Source organism: Protopterus annectens, chromosome 9.part0, assembly GCF_019279795.1.
Source record: "Protopterus annectens isolate FY-2018-M chromosome 9.part0, PAN1.0, whole genome shotgun sequence".
Taxonomy (NCBI): domain Eukaryota; kingdom Metazoa; phylum Chordata; order Ceratodontiformes; family Protopteridae; genus Protopterus; species Protopterus annectens.
Genome location: NC_056743.1, coordinates 577,099,363 through 577,119,988, shown reverse-complemented (window position 1 = coordinate 577,119,988; position 20,626 = coordinate 577,099,363).

The window sequence follows — 20,626 nt, the reverse complement described above, 5'->3', positions numbered from 1 at the left end:
CAGATCTCCCTAGAATTGCATTAATTACTGAATCCAATTATTTTATCTTTGAATACAGGCATCATTTTTGATGAAGGTAAAACACAGCTCAATGTCAGAGCCTTGCCTTCTTTACAGCTATGAGCCAATAATGTCTATCTGCATCTTCTCTCAGTTTGGAATAGCTAAGATTATTTAACCCTTCCTCCTATGGCAATCTACAAAGTTATGCTCATATCTGATGTGGTGCAGTGAATAAAGGACCCTAATGAAATCCATAATTCTAGTGCAACAGAGGCAGTTAACCTCTTAAATATCACCAAGTCCTTTGTCAGCCTGGCATGTTTTGCGTCTATATGTCTTACAGTGATGTCAATGATGACTAAGGTGTGTTGCAGGCTTATTAGAATTTAAAGGTACAGTTCAAAACATTTGCAAAAACTTGTCTATATAGATGGCCATAGACTCTGTTTTATTAGCCTGGCTGGCCACAAGTGGCCTAAAGGTTGCCTCTTCCAAATTTTTATGCACCTATATAGACAAGTTTTGAAAATGTTTTGCACTGTACCTTAAAGGAGGATTGGGCATACTTGGCTTCTTAAATTGTTCATACTCATGCACATTATAACCATTAAAAACACACTTCAAATTCAATTTTCTCACATATTCTCTTAAAACAATTATTTAAAAAAAACAAATTAGCCTTTGTCAATGGCAAAAAAGTCATTCCTTTACTTAGAACATGCAAATGATCAAAATTTAAAATTATTTTAGATAAATTAACTAATTTAATGAAATTTGAAACAATACCTTCTTTAGTAAACACTGAACAATCTTATTCCTCCAATTTCTATTATTCATAAAATTGTTGTTTCTTCCATACTAGTTGTTCTGATTATTCTGGTTCAAATTCTTGAACCAAAGATTCCTCTCTTTCCAACATGGACCTTGGTGCTGTGGAGTTTGAACAGCTACTTGCACCCAAGTCCGTTTTCCTGTGCCTCCATCTTGATAAATGTCTACATTTTGAAAACCCTGCACAGAACCATCCTTATTATCGTAACAGAAATTCCTTTGCTGGTAAAACTGTTTTGTCAAATTCTGTTGACCTGTTGTGTTTCTTCTTCCTCTACCTTCACCAATTTCTTCAGAGCTGACTCTTATCATTTTCACCACCCTATTTGTTTCACCAACATTAAAATCATTATGATTCTGCAGCCAAACTCCTTATTTGATAATTCATCTGTTACCTCATCCAGGGTGACTGGAAAAACTACCAATGACCCAGCATAAACTTTCATCATAATCCTTTTTATTTTTGGCAAATGTTTTCATCTTCCTTTTCTTCTGGTTCTCACTCTCTACCAAAACATTTTCAGAAATCCTTTCTAATTTGACCTCAAAATTATCTCTTCAGATCAAAGCTTTTTAAGGAAAGAATCCATTCCATCAAAATTCTGTCCATATAATCCATTATTTACTCCTTTTTTATTATTTTTTTGGTATCACTCCTAGAGAAATAACCGACACAATGGAACTGTTTCCTACTGGCTTTACTCCATCTTTCTGGATCAACACCTTCTGAACCAATCCTCTGCCCTTGTCTAATAGGGAATCCCCAGGTGTGTCATGCAATATAAAACCTGAAGGAATTACAAGAATACTAGAACCCGGCTGGGATAAAGAGTTCAAAAATGCCATTAGCAAAAATAAAATAATACTAAAAGCCACCAACGCACTGAAAAAGCAAGTACCGCACTCTTAAAACTCTAAAAACAAAAGCAAAAAAATGGTAAAATGACTTAAAACTTTAATTGCATGAGAATCACAAAACAACTAGTAGGCACTTTCATTCTATACTTAGAACTTCATCAGGCCAAGTTGTTAACATTTCACTAACAACTTAAATAAGCTTTTACAATCACATGACCGGTGTGAATTCAATGAGTTAACCCTTTCTCCTAATAAAACAACTTTATAATTCTCTCTGTTATTCATACCTGGATTATTATTTAAAATCCACTTTTTTATTACATCTAATTAACATGTCTCTAATGCCTAAGTGAGACATGTTAATTTAAAACATTTAAATGTAATAAAGAAAGTGGATTTTAAATTTGCTATTATTGATCAAGTTCATAATTATAATGTAAAATGGGATGCTGATGATGAATTTGACTGGCTTGACTACTGTTGGCAGATCAAGTTAAATGCATGTAATCATCCAGGACATGAAGACAACACAATGCAGTGCTGTATGGCTTCATGTCCAGCATGTGCTGTCTTTGAATTCAAAAAGTTTACCATGAGGTGTACAAAGTCAGCCTTTATAATCAGAAGCAATTTTGTTAAGCCAGATTTATCTTTCATATGATAGCAAGAAATTCATTTCTTGAGGCTTGCCTTTTGAGATGTTTACAGAAATCTGAAAAAGTATGTCTATATGCATTACCACCAGTATAAAAAGTACTAATATCTCTCAAGCCATATGTTTCATGGTGCAAGTGTCTTCATCATCAGCTAAGGTTTTAGCTAATACCATGCAATAAGTGGTAATATACTTGGCTATGATGATATTAATGTAGTGAGGGAAATTCTACATAGTTTCGTAATGCTAAACAAATGACTTAACGATTTCCAGCACAGTATGTTATGCGTTGAGAGAAGCAATGCATTTATCTGTATGTCATCATGACATTCCACACTGTGCACTTATACAACATGTAGTTCATCAATTTATTAAAATATGCATGCGATATATGAACATATGTACAACTGACAAGCAGTGGTTGAAAGCTCAGTCTTGGACAAAAAAATCATGGAGTCATTTTTATTCCTCACAGTCCACCCATTGACAGGCTTGTCAATCAGAAAGCTGTTAAAAGGAGTTCTAAGTCTGACAGATTTTATTGTATACAACTTCAAAGTAAGGTTCAATGATAGACCAAAGTAAAATAAAATAACAAGATGAGACTGTTGAAACTGAACCGTTCAGGGATAAAACCACAAGGCTAGTGAAGTTAATCACATAAAGTTTAATCCGTAACATCTCATACACTCTTGAAACAATAACAGCTGTTTGATTTTGCCTACAAACATCAAAAGTAGACGTCCTCAGAACCAAATATTACAAGAATGGGAGCAAGTAGTTTTAATCACATATCAATTAACAAGTAAATAAAAACTCCACTGAGCAATACAATAAGTATCAACTCTTAAAGGAAACACATGGATAGTGCAGCTAAATCAATATCCATGTAAAGGAAACACGTGGATAGTGCAGCTAAATCAACATCCATGTGAAACAATTGTTTAAAAAATGATACATTGTAACTGATCACCATGTATTAAGGCAAATAACTACAAATCAAATGTTCCAAGTTTATGAACATCGCTGACAGAGATGTTTTCATTAAGGCCAGGAAGATGAAAGGCAAACTCTCTTAATGTTCAGCTAGGGTAGACAGAGTGCCAAAGTCAAATCTGTTTTAAAATATTTTATTAAACAGTTTTTGCAAATTGACTGTTTAGGAAGGGAAGGTAAAACAGGGAGGATGGAGAACAAGGGCAAAAAAATGATGTCCATATCTGAACGTGTATATAATTATTAGCTGTGTATTAGGTTTAAAGATACAAATTTAAGTAGAAGCAGAAATACTGCTTTGATTACTTTAGTCATAATCTATAGGCATTCCTTTACCTACAAGTGGGGAAAAGCAATGCCACTGCCTTTTGTAATATGTATAAAATAGCAGCAGAGTACACTCAGTTATACAAAGAAGGACAAAGGCAAACAGGAGGATATCATTATTGAAGAATAAGTTTAACATCTATCATGCAAAATCCTTTTGTTGCCATATATTTGCACAAAAAGAAGTAATTCTCATATTTTGCTTGTGTTTTATATAATGCATGGCAGTTTATCAAGAACAAATTTATTATGTTGCAAAGACATGATGAAGGGACAATTATGTGTCTTAGGGGCATACCCCTTCTCTGATGTAGGCTTCCTATCCATGTGAAGCAGAATTTTTCCATGACCCTATTCAAGTCTAATCTGGATCAGCAGATGTGAAATCAAAAATTCACTTCTTGTCTGTAACCTGTGTCACTAATGAACAGAGGCAACCTGTAAATGTTTGACCACACATGTCCTAGCTTACAAATTTCCATAACAATAATCTCTAAGGCACCAAACTTTTTGAATACATTTTAGATGTATGGCTATGCTTAAAAAGGTCCTTGTGGTCATTAGCCTAGTTTATATCTATAAGCCATATGCCTATGACTTGAAAGGAGAAAGTCAATAACCCACATCAGTTAATTTGATTTACAAAAATAATAAAAAAAAAGACATTTTGTGTTGAGCTAAGCCCCTTTTACCTCTACACCCTGGGTCCCATGACATTATACATAGTAAATCCACAGTTAGTGAATGGTGGATAGGGTCATATTGTTCTCCTACACCCATGACACTACACATAGTAAATCCACGGTTAATGAACCTTGGATAAGGTCATATTGAATCCCTACACCCATGACACTATACATAGTAAATCCATGGATAGTGAACCTTGGCTAAAGTCATATTGTACCCCTACACCCATGACACTATAAATAGTAAATCCACATTTAGTGAACCTTGGACAAGGTCATATTGTTCTCCTACTCCCATGACACTATACATAGTAAATCCATGCTTAATGAACCTTGGATAAGGTCATATTGAATCCCTACACCCATGACACTATACATAGTAAATCCATGAATAGTGAACCTTGGCTAAGGTTATATTGTACCCCTACACCCATGACACTATACACAGTAAATCCACGGTTAGTGAATGGTGGATAAGGTCATAGTGTTCCCCTACACCCATGACACTATAAATAGTAAATTCACAGTTAGTGAACCTTGGCTAAGGTCATATTTTACCCCTACACCCATGACACTATACATAGTAAATCCATGGACAGTGAACCTTGGCTAAGGTCATATTGTACCCCTACATCCATGATACTATACATAGTAAATCCATGGTTAGTGAACCTTGGACAAGGTCATATTGTTCTCCTACTCCCATGACACTATACATAGTAAATCCATGATTAATGAACCTTGGATAAGGTCATATTGAATCCCTACACCCATGACACTATACATAGTAAATCCATGAATAGTGAACCTTGGCTAAGGATATATTGTACCCCTACACCCATGACACTATACACAGTAAATCCACGGTTAGTGAATGGTGGATAAGGTCATAGTGTTCCCCTACACCCATGACACTATAAATAGTAAATTCACAGTTAGTGAACCTTGGCTAAGGTCATATTTTACCCCTATACCCATGGCACTATACATAGTAAATCCACGGACAGTGAACCTTGGCTAAGGTCATATTGTACCCCTACATCCATGACACTATACATAGTAAATCCATGGTTAGTGAACAGTAGATAAGGTCATAGTGTTCTCCTACACCCATGACACTATAAATAGTAAATCCACAGTTAGTGAACCTTGACTAAGGTCATATTGTACCCCTACACCCATGACACTATACATAGTAAATCCACGGTTAGTAAATGGTGGATAAGCTCATAGTGTTCCCCTACACTCATGACACTATAAATAGTAAATCCACAGTTAGTGAACCTTGGCTAAGGTCATATTGTACCCCTACAGCCATGACACTATACATAGTAAATCCATGGATAGTGAACCTTGGCTAATGTCATATTGTAACCCTACACCCATGACACTACACATAGTAAATCCATGGTTAGTGAATGGTGCATAAGGTCATAGTGTTCCCCTACACTCATGACACTATAAATAGTAAATCCACAATTAGTGAACCTTGGCTAAGGTCATATTGTACCCCTACACACATGACACTATACATAGTAAATCCATGGATAGTGAACCTTGGATAAGGTCATATTTTTCAGCAAGTTACCATTGTCTCAACAAATAATGTAATAAGACTCAGAGTTTCAACTCTCACAATACAGGACTTTCTTGAGGAAGGAGAAATTATATCTAGTTGAAGCACATTTTATTTTGCTTGTGATCTTGTTCTCATTAATAGAGTTGCAAGAGGGTATTCACAAATTACTATTTCCTTAAAGTCTGCAGTAGACATCTTTACAAAGTGAGTATTTTGTATTTATGGACTGAGGTAAAACTGATAGGGTTATGAAAGAATTTGTCATCATTCATGTCTCAAAAACATAATAAGCAGGTTATCATTGGACACTCAGTCATAATCAATCAATCAATCATAATCTTTTATACTTTACAGACCCAAGCTGTTGATTATTCAGAAATCTAATGTCAACAAGCCAGACATAACAGGCATATCCTGAAAGGGCAGCCCAGGTTGGGAGGTTGGCATAATGATTAAGGTGTTTACCTTACAGACGCAAGGTGTTGGGTTTGATTCTTATATGGGGTAATTGGCTAGGCTTAAAATGGCCCACAAGGGCAGTTAGCTTAGTACTAATCTATGATCCTGATATCTATGCAAAGTTATAAGTCATTCAGCTTAAATTGTCTGATTTTTCCTCATAATTTTATTGCTTGCTAATATCTTAATGCCAGATTTACAATGTGCTTCCTATAGAAACTTCCCTCGTGAAATGTTCTGCCCTTGCATAATTTGTTCCACAGATGTAACTTCAAGCAAGTAAGAGATCAGGGAGTAGTGAATGCAAAACTGCCATTCAAAAAAAGAGTTATACATTGCAATTACAAATATCCAGATGAAAATCCCAAAACAAACAAAAAGGTGCTCTGAATGTTTGGTAATAATTTACTGATAATTGCTAAAGTTATGACCTTTTAAAGTTATTAATTGTTTACAAGGGCATCCAACTTAGCTTTGATTGATTTACATCTGAGGCTTTGGGACAAAAGCGTCTAAATGCAAGTGACACTTCTGAAGTTTCTACCATATAATGGTAAGTACAGTGGTATGCAATAGTAAAAAGTAATACAGGCTCTGCACAGGGTAATGTAAAGCATCAAAGAATAAGACTGGTTTATAGGGGTCTATATTAGAGCGCCGAACATTTGAAATGTCGAGTGTTCTAATATCGATCTGTTTTCAGCGAATGCTGAAAATATCAAAGAAACAGAAAAACAATTTTTTTTCCTAGGGAAATAATTTAATTGTCCATTTCTGTTGCTTCGGTATTTTGAGCGCTCTGGTGGAAAGTTACGGGTCTGGTTCAGGTAAGTCTGCGATTGTGTGGATGTGTGGATTAGGGCGGGTAAGGTGAGTTATGGTTAGGGCGCGGGTTTGGTAAGTGTGCGATTGTGTGGACGTGAAGATTAGGGTGGGGTAGGTGAGTTAGGGTGCAGGTGAGGTGACTGTGTGATAGTGACAGACCTTAAGGTTAGGGTTTGGGTTTAGGTAAGTGGATAGTTAGTGGTGTATGTATAGTTTAGTGTAGGGTTAGGTGTAAGAGTTTAGGTGTATGTGTGTGGATTGCTGTTTGTTTGGTGTGCTTGTGTTGTGTGTATGTGTTTTGGAACAGCAAATTATTTCCCTAGGAAAAATTTGCTTTTCTGAATTTTCGATTGCTAGGGCTCGATATTAGAACACTCGACATTTTGAACGTTCAGTGTTCTAATATAGACCTGTTTATAGTTCATAAGTGAAAAACAATCCAATTTTTGTTTTTACTTTGTTCTTTTATCGTATAAATTGTTTTTTTTTCTTTTTGCTACTTGATGTATGTTCACATTCTGGGCTAACACTAAACTTGGTCAAGTGGAATCAGTGATCTTCTCCATTTAACAAATTGTGTAACTAACTAACTAACTAAATAAATAACTGCACAGGCAACAACAAACAAAAGGAATACCTAACGCACACTTATAACTAAGAATTGACAATGAACATAAAAAAACTATATACATTTGTTTCCACAAACCATTAGACAGACACTTTGCCATCAAAATAAAAATGAAAAAAAAAATTTAAAGCAGTACAGCTAGCACCAATGGATTTATTTTTGCACTTGGGTATAAATAATAGTGGTACTCAGCCTAAAATCCAAAAAGTCAAAATATGAAGAATTGTGAAAGAATTATATAGGTTAAGTGTTTTATACAAAAAACTGGTATTGTATTGCCCGATAAAAGGGTACATGGCAAAAATATTAATTCTTCTATAGGACTGTTAAAATGGGTCTGCAGGACACTTAGAAGGGTTTTAGGATTGCTTACATAATTCTTAAAATAAACTGCACAATTTAGTTCCCCTGGCATCTTGTTATGTTTTGCCCTATTCACCTACAACGGTTACATTTGTAGGTATCTTATCTTACAGTTCTGTCAGATGTACAGAGTACTTGCATTGGTTTATTATCATGGCACTTTCTTATTCAAATCCACATTAGTTCCACTGACATGATGTTAAATTACATGTCTTGGTTCATCAGTAAAGGAAATGTACTAAAGCAAAAAAGTTCACATTAGAAGAGATTACTGTGTCTTCACGATCTGTTTCCACTGAAATGTTGTGTTCAGTTTAATAAGTTATTTCCACTTACATCACAGTATGTTACTCTGTCTTCCAACTGAACAGATTGCTTCACCTTGTTCAAATGTCCATTCCAGATCCTCTTACCTTTTGTTAAGTTAAACTATAATAAACTCTCAGTTAACTGGCACCTGTGGGGATTGCCGGATAACTGTAGTTTCTGGTTGCTTGAGAGTTACTATTAAAAATAGGCCTGACTAATACTGTACCCTATACTATTTGTTCGATTTGACTTGTTCTCAGGTTGGGGAGAGAGGGAATTTATTCCTATCTTTCTTTTTAAAACTCTAGAAACGTGAGGTATGTTTCTGTGGGGGGGAAACAAAGTGTAACACATGACAATTGTACTGTATTTCTTCGATATTTTTTTGCTGGTTGCTTGAGTTCCAGTTAACTGAGAGCTTGCTGTACTATTTAGTTGAACTTGTTACTCATTATGGCATGGTCCGGATCAGCTGTACATTCTAGTTTCACTGCTACCGTCTATGGTTCACTTCTGTCCAATGATGCAACTTAGTGACATCAACATTATATGTCAAGCTCTTTTTTTGTGTTTTTGCAACAAGAGAAATTAATGGGCTAAAGCGCATCCAGTAAGCAAGCAGTTACATAAGGAATCTCTTACTTTTATAGGTGACACATCTGATATTTTGCTAGAGACAGCTGGAGGTGTTATTTGTTTTACACTCCTGTTCAAGTACACATATTAGTTCTTTTGAACTCATTTACTGCATTCCTTTGTGATATTTATTAAAAGGGGAATTACCTAACTTATGCACAGAGAATTATGTATGCCTGGCAGAAAATCTGCAGTCACATCACTTCTGCATTTAACTGACAATTTGATTTTCTGTTATGTACATTACTTGCTGACTCCCCAATTCCCCCACCTCCCCCCATTCTCAGAATCTCCACTGCAGCACCTAACTTTGTGTCTTTACCAGACTATTTTTTTTTTCTTAAACTCTGTGCCCTCAGGTACATCCGAAACAAACATACTGTCATGTTAATCATCTCTATGGCACAGAATGAGGGAGCCCTGACTTTGACCCAGTAGATTTAGGCTCAACTAATGAGACCTGAACTTGAGTAGCTGACTGTGGGGGAGATAGTGGAGGCAGTGGTATTTCACATATCCTAGGTAGTGCAGTGGAGCAGATCATAAGCGTTAATGGCAGCCTGATGGTAACTCAAACATAATGCATCCCATGCTTGTAAAATGTTTGGAGGCATGCATCGGCAGACATTTTGAGCCATAATGGCCTTAGATATTGAGAACTGGGCTGGGGATATGCATAAGGCACATAACTACTAAATTCTCTATTATTGCAAGTATAATGCTGCACTGGAATGCATCAAGCTTCTCTCAGCTAAAGGGTGGGTTTTAGATTAGTTGCAAGGGGCAGTAGTGATTTACAGCATCTGAGATGAAGGAGAAACACCGTCAGTTTCACAGTGACCAAAAAGCTTTAAAAAATACTGTCACACTACTGTCCTTTCAAGTTATAAAGGCTTCTTGCAACATAATCTTGTCAAGTTAAACTCCAGTTTAGATCCATAAATTACTTCTGCTTGTATATTGATTTTTACAATACATGTCAGGTACACAGGCTAGTTCTGTAGGCATCTAGCTAAGCATCTTATTTTGAGAATTTCAAGTTTAAAACTAGCACATTCAGAAATAAAATGAAAAGAAGCACAAACTGGCCTTAGTTAGCATGAAGATAAAAAAATGTAATGGTCATGCTTTGTTGAAAAATGGAAAGATTACAATATCAAACATCAGTTATGAGTCTGAAACTGTCTGACTTTTTAATCATAATTGTGTTAAGTTTGGTGGCATGCAAATAATTTCCTTATAGTGAAGCTCATGCCAGAAACTGAGAGAAGCATTTTATCTGCTACACTGGTTTGTGTTTTGGCATGCTACAAACCACCCTGGTAGAATCACAACATCAATAGTTATATAACAGAAGGAAGACAATTGTGGCAAAAATTAGGAGGTGTAGCACCCAGCAGGCTAAAAGTACTCTCACATAACAAAATGAACAATGTAGAGGACAAATAATATCTACAAAAGTCAAATTTGAGGTACATTTGGCCTCCCAGGCCAAGGACATCCACAAGGCATTCTTAGCTATGTTCACAACCTCAAAGGCTATACATAATTGTGAGCAGAGCTCATTGTTAATGGTGCCACTATACTGATCCAGAAGATAAAGCAAACCTACAGGCAGACAAATTCTGCTCTAACTTTACCTCTCTCTCCCTCTCAACTTTCCATCAAGAAATATTATCAAATGTAACTCCCCCTACTATCAAAAGAGAACAAGTCCTCAATGCTCTCTTTAAGGCCAAGAAGACTGCACTGATGGGCCCAGACAACATCTCATGATGCCTTCTAAATAGGATGAAACATAACCTACAATGGCCTTCTGGAATCTCTGTTTAAGCATATCCTCCAAACAGACTTCATACCTCACAAATGGAAAACAGCAACAGTAATTCCTCTGCATAAAGGCGGGCCATTTATAGTCCCTGTAAGTTACAGACTCATAAGTCTCACTATACCCATATGCAAAGCCATGGAAAGAAATATGAAAATGATTAATAATGGCAAAGAAAACCTCCAGACACTGAGCCTAACCCAATTTGGTTTCATCAATGTAATGCAATGACTACTCAACCCAGTGGAGATCTTTCAGAAGGTCACCAAAGCAATGGATGACAACAAAAGAGTTCATACTGCCTACCTTCTGGGTCAAGGCATTTTACACAATATCTCTCTTGGGAATTTTTGATAAACATAATAGGTTGGGTATATACCCTTATGTCATCCGGTGGATAGCCAGATGGCTCATAGACAGGACCCAGGAAGTTATAATTGGGGAGTCCACCTCTACAAAGAGGCCAGTCATAAGCAGAGTTCCTCAGAGATTGGTCCGGGACTACTAGACCAATTTCAAGGGACTCTGGCTAACAAAATGGAAAGCATGACACTAATAACTTGCATCAGAGCCATGGACTAAAACTAAATGCCAAGAAATGCATACTAGTATCCTTCAGGAAGTCATCCACCCATGGTAGCTATCATACTGAAAATATACCCCAAAGAGTCAACCCAGTATTCAGGGACTTGAGGACCCATGTATACAGTAATCTAGCTTTTGACCAACATGTAGACAGTAATCTAACCTTTGACCATCATGTGTGTGTACATAATGATGAAATTATTCAGTGCTGTGCAACTTATAAACAAAGGTATGGCAAGGTCCAAGGAGGTCATTGGTCCACTACATTCAGCATTCATCAGACCTATCATTGAGTTCAATGCCCCCTTTGCTGTGTACCTAACCAAGCACTTCCAACAATTGGAGCATCCTCACTAAAAGAATAAAGGGCATAAGTAACAAGTATCTTGTAAACCTTCTCAATGCCCTATACCTTTAATCTGTCTCCTACAGGCTTTTGAAGAGAGATGTCTGCTTGGCATACAAGCCATTGTTAGACCCCAGCCTGACAGACATCCTGCATATCTGCGAAACAAACAGCACCAGAATTACCCATTATTAATACTTAAACTTGCCTGTGATATAAATAGGACCTGTTGGAGAGACAGGTATGTATTCCATTTAATACCCCTTTCCTGGAATAGACTCTGCATCCATGTGAAGTAGAGTTCGTCCCTAACACAATTCATGTTTAACTCTGACTACTGGATGGGGTGCAGGAAATTCATCCCTGGTTCGGTACATATGCCTCTAATAGACACAGGCAGCATGTAAATGGCTCATCGTCCAGGCTTCTGCTTGAAAATGTTTTAATCTCCCAAGCCCCCGCTTACACTTATCAATGATACCAGAACTTGTCAGAGATTTGGGATGCATTTCTAAGCTTAAATTGGTATTAAAGTGGCAGTTTGCCTAGTACAAAACTATGAACTTTAATTAACCCCAAATAAATATCCTAATATTAACAGATGATACAGCCTGCATACATTGGTCTGTTAAAGTAATGCAATGTATTTTTGTTGTACACTTTTAAATATATGTGAGTATTCTGTATTGTACATAGCTTGAAGTCAGTTCTATTGTGCTGCGACATTCTGTGATCAGTTTGTATAATCTTTGCAGTAAGTCCTATTAACAGAGATAAGGTTAGACAGAGCAACACCTAAAACCGCCCCAGAAAACTTATTTTATGTTTCTCAAATCAGAATGACACAGTATGCCAATAATGATTTTTGTGTGAGTGAGGGCAGTGTCATTTTTCCTCATACTATAATGCCTGGTGAGTTTTTTTTTCCTGGAAGGCAGACTTTAATAACCATTTAAGTATTTATGTTCATCAAGCCAAATTGAAGTCATCGTAGTGAAACTGCAAAATGTACTTGCTCTTATAGCTTATTTTCTGATCTACGTCTGTCTACTAAAGATGTACACACATCAAATCAAGGTCTAACTTCATCTTCACAGACTGATTTTCCCCTGGTACTCTACCTAATGTACTATCTTGCTTTGCTACCTTACACTGTAAATAACTGGTATTACAAAATAAACATTATTTCTAACATGTAATCAATTTTCCTTGTTTGGATCTCCATGTAGGTATCTCCTGATCAGTAGTCATTCTTATCTCATTAATAAACAGTTCCATTTGGACTACACTTGCAGGGAAGCTACTGACGGGCAGCAAGATCCAAAAAGTAAAGTGTTTGTTTTTAAGGTGTCAACTTCTGGGAAGCAAGCCAGTGGCATATTGTCATTATGTAAAAACACATGTACTTGATGAAAATTTTGAATGCAAAATGCCTGAATTAATTGAACTGGTAAACAGCATTTCAGCAAACTATTGTGCACTTTTTAAAATGCAGAATTGAATAAAATGTATACAAATTCATCACTGTTGCTAAAATAGTAGTTTGGATTTTAACAAAATCAAATTAGTTTTGTGCATTTCTAAATATTCCAAGGAGAGCAATTCCTTTACATTCCCTGAATCAGAGCCAATCTAAAAAAGCTAAATATTACTGGCACAGAAACATGGATGCTGCAGAAATATTTAATTATATCCACATATGAAGCCAGAATAATACAAAAACTACAAAAATGCACAGCATTGCGCATGCAGACATTTTGTAAGTTTGTACTGTATTGTATTATTAGAATGCAGAAGCTAATTCTGCTGGGTTGTTCATAGGATCATGTGATCGTAGGGAGTTACTAGGCTAATGGACCTAGAGCCCTTACACGCCTAGCCAAGTTCTACCCTTATTTCCAAGATCAGCACTTACTGCCCCTGTCCAAGAGGTACACAGGTGGAACCCCCAGGGTGAATTTAGTGTTACCCACCCAATTGTCCAGACCGAGTTTGAAGACTGCCAAGGAAGTACTCTGACATGAAGTGGGAGTCTGCTCCAAAGGTGTGGTAATCTCTGGGAGACAAATCTGCCCCCCCCCACCAGCAGGTTCTATTAATGTCACATACTGGGTTAAGGTCTTTAGAGTGAGTAACCTGTGTACCATTTGACCTACACATATACAGCATTTCCAACAAAGCAGGGTCAGAGATTGCCTTGTATATAAGGTAGAGATCGCCTGTGAATAGTCTGTATGAAACAGAATAAAATGACGGTGATTTCAGGCAACACCATATAGGATAGTGAATTCCTTGAATTTTTCTTGTGAGAAACCTTTGTGGTCTCTCCAATTGCTGCAGGTCCTTGGAAAGATACATACCAAAAGGGGTGCTGTACTCAATTATTGAACTGATGAGGGAAGAGTACAGAAAGGTTATAACTTTTTTTTTTCTAGAAGCAATGCCCTTACTTATGAGATGAGCCATATAGAATGCCCTTTTACTGCTTTAGAGACTGGGTGGTCAAAGGTAAGGTTGCTGACAACCTGTGTGCCCAGGTCTCTCACTACTGAGTGCATGCTTAAGGTGTTGCTATTGATGTGGTAGTTAGCAGGAATATCGTTCTTATCATGACTTTGGCATCAATCATTTGTTTGTGTAAGACCCTCTTGTAGGATGTTGACATCATTTGGAGATTATATGACTGCTCCCTTCTTGTAGTCATCTTCAAACTTTGTCAGCCACAGACCTTTAACTCTTGCTTGTACTTTGGAGAAATAGATTCCAAGCAGTAGAGGTCTCAGGAATGATCCCTGTGGAACACCACTGGTTTCAGGTCTGATGTTGGAGGTGGATTCCCCTATATTGATTATATGGGTTCTATCAGTGAGCCAGTTAGGAACCCATCTAATGATATAAGGGTTGATATCTAGCTGGGTGAGTTTCTCATGATGACTGAGTGGGGCATAGTGTCAAACACCTTGGCTAAGTCTAGTTAGGCTGCATGCATAGATTTCCCCTCATCCAGGGCCTTGGTGACTGTCTCAAAGAAGTCCACCAGGATTAACAGGCATGATCTCCTATTGACAAATGCAAACTGAGTAGGGTCAAGTGTTTGGAGATTACTTATATCTTTGTTGATAAAGTCCTTGATGATTCCCTCCATGGCCTTGCAGATAAGGTTAGTCAGGCTAATAGGTTTATAGCTCCTGGGGTCAGTGGAAGCACCATCTTTGTGCAAGGGAATAACGGGGGCCATTTTCCCTTCAGTTGGGCTGAAGCTGGTGCTTCGACTATGATTGAAAAAGTACCCAGTGGTGTTGCTAATTGTTGTTGGAGCCCATGTAGGACACAGCCTGGGATGTTATCAGGTCCCATGGATGCTGTGCTTTTGGCCTTAGAGAGGACGTTTATGACCTTCTCGTTAGAGATACAAGGTAAGGAACAGGTGGTAGGGATGTCAAGGGGTATGTACGATGGGGACAGGGGAATGAAGTTTACACAGAACCTCTCTGCCAACAGGTTAGCTATGTCCAGATGTTCAGTATATGTGGTATCATTATAATCTGGGCCTTTCCTTTTATCTTATGGATGTAACTAAAGAACCCCTTATAGTTGTCCTTAGCTGAGAAAAATAATTTGGATTCTTAGTTTGCTTTGGAGGCTTTCTCCTGTTTCACACCAAACAGGCTAGTTTCATTGTATACTGTTGCACCACTTTGTATCTGTCCAAGTCCCATGACCACACCTCACCTCACCACAGTACCACAAAGCTTAGACTGACTGATGTTGAAATGTGTTGCAGCCTGATCAAAACAGTTCCAGGAGTGATTCTAAAGTTTGTGTTCAGTGTACATTGCATTCCACTGCTGCTCAATGCACGCATGCATTTAAAAATTATTCAAAAATCAAATGTGGTGACCAAAGTGGTAAAGGTTTCATCAAACTAGTCAAGTGACTCAGTACCACTTATACTGCTAATTTGGCTAGACTTACGAGTGTACTGGGGCAAATAATTTTACAGCCTAATTGAGTCAGCATCTTATTCATTACAGGTTTGTCTGATTGTACAAGACTTTTTCCGATTCCCCACTGAACTTTGCACTTACACTGACTGCTCAAATAGCCCACTCATTCTTCTTAGTATGAGAGGCCTAAATTCTATTCATTCTCCTTGGGTGAGAGGTTTATAAGCCATTCATTGCACTCGGGATGAGAATCCTATAATCTACTCACTCTTTACCCATGGAGATGAGGGCATAGGAAACCAGGAGTGGTGCCAAAAGAATTCTAAGGGTCACATTTTCTTTAGTTATAACACCCTGGGTGTACAGTCTTTCCTATGAGTATTGCATGTGAGGAATGCATTGGGGTGTTATGAGGGAAATGACTTGACTCCACAGTAAGGCTTCCCCTTCTAGTCACTCCCACATGACTGTCCAGCATTTTGACGTCCTGTGGCATCCAGTACCACCATCAGCAGCACAGGTAATGGATTGTGTCTACAGTGCATCTCCAACCCATCCCATCTCATCAAAGAAAGGTGAGAAGGTAATAGCCTTGTCATTCCTTTCTTTCTCCGTGCTGTCTCAACTATTTAAAAATCAGATCTCTTAGATCATGGTAATGAATTTATCTCTGTATGCCAACAGAACTGGCTGATTATAAATAGTGCTTCTGCCACTAACTCGTTACATTTTCTATTCATTCTGCCATTTTGCTATAGTCGGTCTTTTCAACTGTATAGATAGGTTCTCCTGCATTTTGTTACCTACATAAAAATCTCTGAAAATTCGAGACAATTGAGTCTTGTGACATTTACGCCTTGACAGTACCCTCTTATACCATGTACTCCCTCTCACAAGGATGGCCAAGCCAGACCAGATAAGTAATGTCTCAGGGACAAACCAGCATCAATGTCTGGCTAAGTGACTTGCTCAGAGTAACGCATTAGGCAAGCATAAGCCACATGAATCAAATCCAGGAATGCTGCTAGGTCTTGGTGTAGCAGCACATAGTCTTAAAGTTCTGCATCAAACTATTATGTCGTTACGGGTTAAATGGACAGATTCAAGTGAGTCTTCATTAGACATGACTGGGAAAAGTAATTCACACAACAATTACAAAGTTAAAAGTAGAAAACTATGTGTGCAGAACAACACACAATACGTACACTAATAGTACTATAACAAGAAAAAGAGGCTGCCCTCTGCTACCTGATCAATATCTATGCAGTGGATTGGGATTATGTGGTGGAATGCTTAGGTAACATGAAGCAGAGGGAAAGGTATGCTAGTATTATGCTCTACTGTGCTCAGCTGAGCGAAGACAGAACAGCTACACCAAAGATAGTTAGGGCAGCATTACTGTATAACTTTGCACAGCTTTTTTTTATTTTAAAATAAGTATTAAAGGTCAGAAGTTCAATAATAACCTAAAATAATGAAGGAGAAAAATTCTAGAAAGCGGGGTCGAAGACAGAGTATAGCTGACCTAATCTATATGGAGTTCTACACGTAAATGAAAAGAATAAACAAAATTAAAAATGACAGTATCAGCCGAAAGAGTAAACCGCAGCAGAGCAGTAAAGAATTTAAGTTAAGCATTTTGTCAAACAGAGAAAAAGGTAGAATTGATATGGTAACCAAGCAAGTACACAACTCTCCATCTCAAGTAACTGAAACGGTTCTCCAAGCGAGATTTAGGCAGGGTGACGTGGCTTATTTGGTTAAGAAGAGAATACAAACAAAGAAGACTGAAGTCTGATGCCAGGTCACTTATTAGCAAGCAATGCTTTAGCTGTGAAACAACTTCTCTGCCTGCTGCTCGGCTATGGCTTTTCATAGTGTAAGCAGTCTTGAGACATTTGTTCATTTTGATATTAATTAGACACTGCTGGTTATGTTTACAAAAAGTATTATATTAAACTGTATGGGTCTCCGATATGGTGCCTGATGATTAACTGGGAAATTTCGTATCACACTAAGTCAGTCTCCATGGCATTTGTTTGACATTCTGGTTATAAAATGATGGCATACTGTCCTTGGAGTAATGCTGCTTGAGTTTGCTGATGTTATATTGATGTTTACCAGACCTAATGATGGCTGAAATGTCAGAATAAAGCATAGCTCTATAAGTTAGGTGACAGCCAAGGTGACGAGAAATGGGCAGGAGCAGGACTGCTGTGAAACATCATTGTGGGTGGAGTAGTAGGTAATAGACTACTACATGCTCTACTACAAAAATAATCCATATGCAGGGGAAAGACTAACTAACAAACTCAAAATTCGAGATGTCCAAGAGAAGCGGATATAAAATAAAAACAAATAATTTGTAGCATCTAGAAATAATGCAGTTTTGAATAGGTCTGAGTCCATTTAAAAAAATAAAATTGTTTCACAGTGGAGAAGACTACTGCTAAAATTGTATGTGTTTCTATATTCACACTGCAAATCCCATAATAATCTAACATGATATTTTCCGTAGTGATGGAAGCCATGAGATGGGTCTATGGCTCTATATGAGTGAACAGATCACAGGTTTTGGATGTTGTGTTACAGCAGTAAGTTTCATTAGCTCAAGTACCATTAAAATTGAGTCATCAAAAATTGTGTACAAGTGAAAGAGCAATATAAAATAAGTACAACTGCAATCCTTTACCACCTAGAGAGTCTTTACTCTGAGGTTTGCTTAGGGGCATGAAAACCTGTCCAACAAAATTAAAATAAAATTAAACTGAGCAGTGTAAAGCAGGAATATCAGAAGAAGAATGGTTGTAGAAGGAGCAGGAATGTAAATAGGTGGGGAGAAGAGTGCCAGCTGTTTTTTCTTTTTCTATTGCACACATTCATTTGGCACTTTGTTGCATTTATCTTTAGATTTCACAGTCTCGTTCTGCTTGCATTTTGTTGCATTCAGTCCCATTTTAACACTCTACTTCTACTAGTATTATATTAAATCACTGTCTTTTGCTTGGAAAAGTTAGTTATGCTAGCAATTTATTAATCCACTCTATTTCTACTGTTCAGCATTTACAGACTCTCCTACAAACATACTCTTACATGTCTGATTCTGAGTATCTGAAATGCAAATATGCCATTTTTAGAAAGGTGATATAAACTACCATGAAATGAAGCTCATTTCAGGATGTGATATTCAAAAGATTCACTCAGAGGAACATAGTGTAAGCTACATCATGCTGTTAGTTGCCTTCCATTTCCTTTCAAATCCACAGGGTAGCTTCACTGGTATCTTGTTTTATCCTTCTGTTCGATTCATGGCTTAGTCTTGCCAGCATATTATGCTGCATTTATGCGCAATCAGATATTTTATTCTGATAGAAATATTTTTGCACTGTATTCTGTTTGATTTCTAAGATAAATGTAATGTGTTTTCTGTTGCTTCTCAGTGGGTGAGTAAGAAGTGAAAGGCATTCTACCCAACCTATAGGTTCATAGGCAAGTACTAGGCTAGCTACCCTTGAGGGCTATTTTAAACCGAGCCAGTTTCCCTTTTTGTACTCAAATTAACCAATCACATTTGGTTAGAGATTGGCCTTACCCATGCTATGGTCAATAATCATATATTACCCTAAATAAGAATAGCTGTGATCATACCATAGTTTTTGAGGGTCACATGCATGGAATAAAGCATTTAGGAGCTGTGTCTGTCCATTAATAGTAGAGGAGACAATCCTGGGGTAAATTTTCTGTTTCCCATCCATACATCCAAGCTGTGCTTGAATATCAACAGGGATGAAAATTGTTTTATTTGGATATGGAGTCTGTTCCATAGGAGATGAATACTCTGTGAGATATACCTGTGCTTGCAAACTGTTCTGTTGATGTCGTAGAAGAGGTTTATAGCCCCAGACTGAGTATTATGGGTGCCATTTGACATACTGATGCTCAGTCAATCCATAAGTATTGGGTCAGAGGATGCTCATATGCCAGACCCAGGTCAACAGTTGGCTGTCCATAGGATACTGAGTATAGTGTCAGGGCTTTGAGTCAGTCTATATAGTGCATACTGTCTAGGCCTTGTATCCTTTCAGTAAGGTATTTCTGTGGGCTTTCCAGTTGATGCATGTGTCTGGACAGATATATGTGGATGAGTACATTATATTTAATAATTGGCTTAATGAGGACTGAGTAAAGGGGGGTACAATGAAACCCCTAGATCTTGACACAACACCTTTATTTATAAACTGTACAATATAGAAGATCTTTCTTAAAACAATGGATACGAGTTGGTCAAAAGTTAGGTCACTCTCCATATAAGTTCCCAAAACCCAAACAATTGGGTAAATTGGCAGAGACATATTGTTAATTATTTATTGATTTTACATTTGTTGTCTGGGAAAATCCAACTGGCTGCATGTGCATTTTCAGTGGAGGCCTGGAGAGAAAAGCTCCACAGTTAAATTTTAAGCAAAATATAAGGTGTATACAGAAGCATTCAAATTTACAGAGTACAAACATCTACTAGTAACATAGCATTGAGCTTAATATTTAACATATTTACATATATTGAACACATCTTTTACAGTTTTAGGTTGAGGCATTACATAATGGTGAACATCGTTAGTAGGGGTTGCATTTTTTTGCTTTATACAGTTGAGTTGTGAGCAGGTTACCCACAGTAGGGAGTAACAAAGCGAGCAAAGATTAGACATCGTAGGGAGTATAGTAGCAGGAGAAGAGACAGAGATGGGAAACTGGATAACAGGTTAAG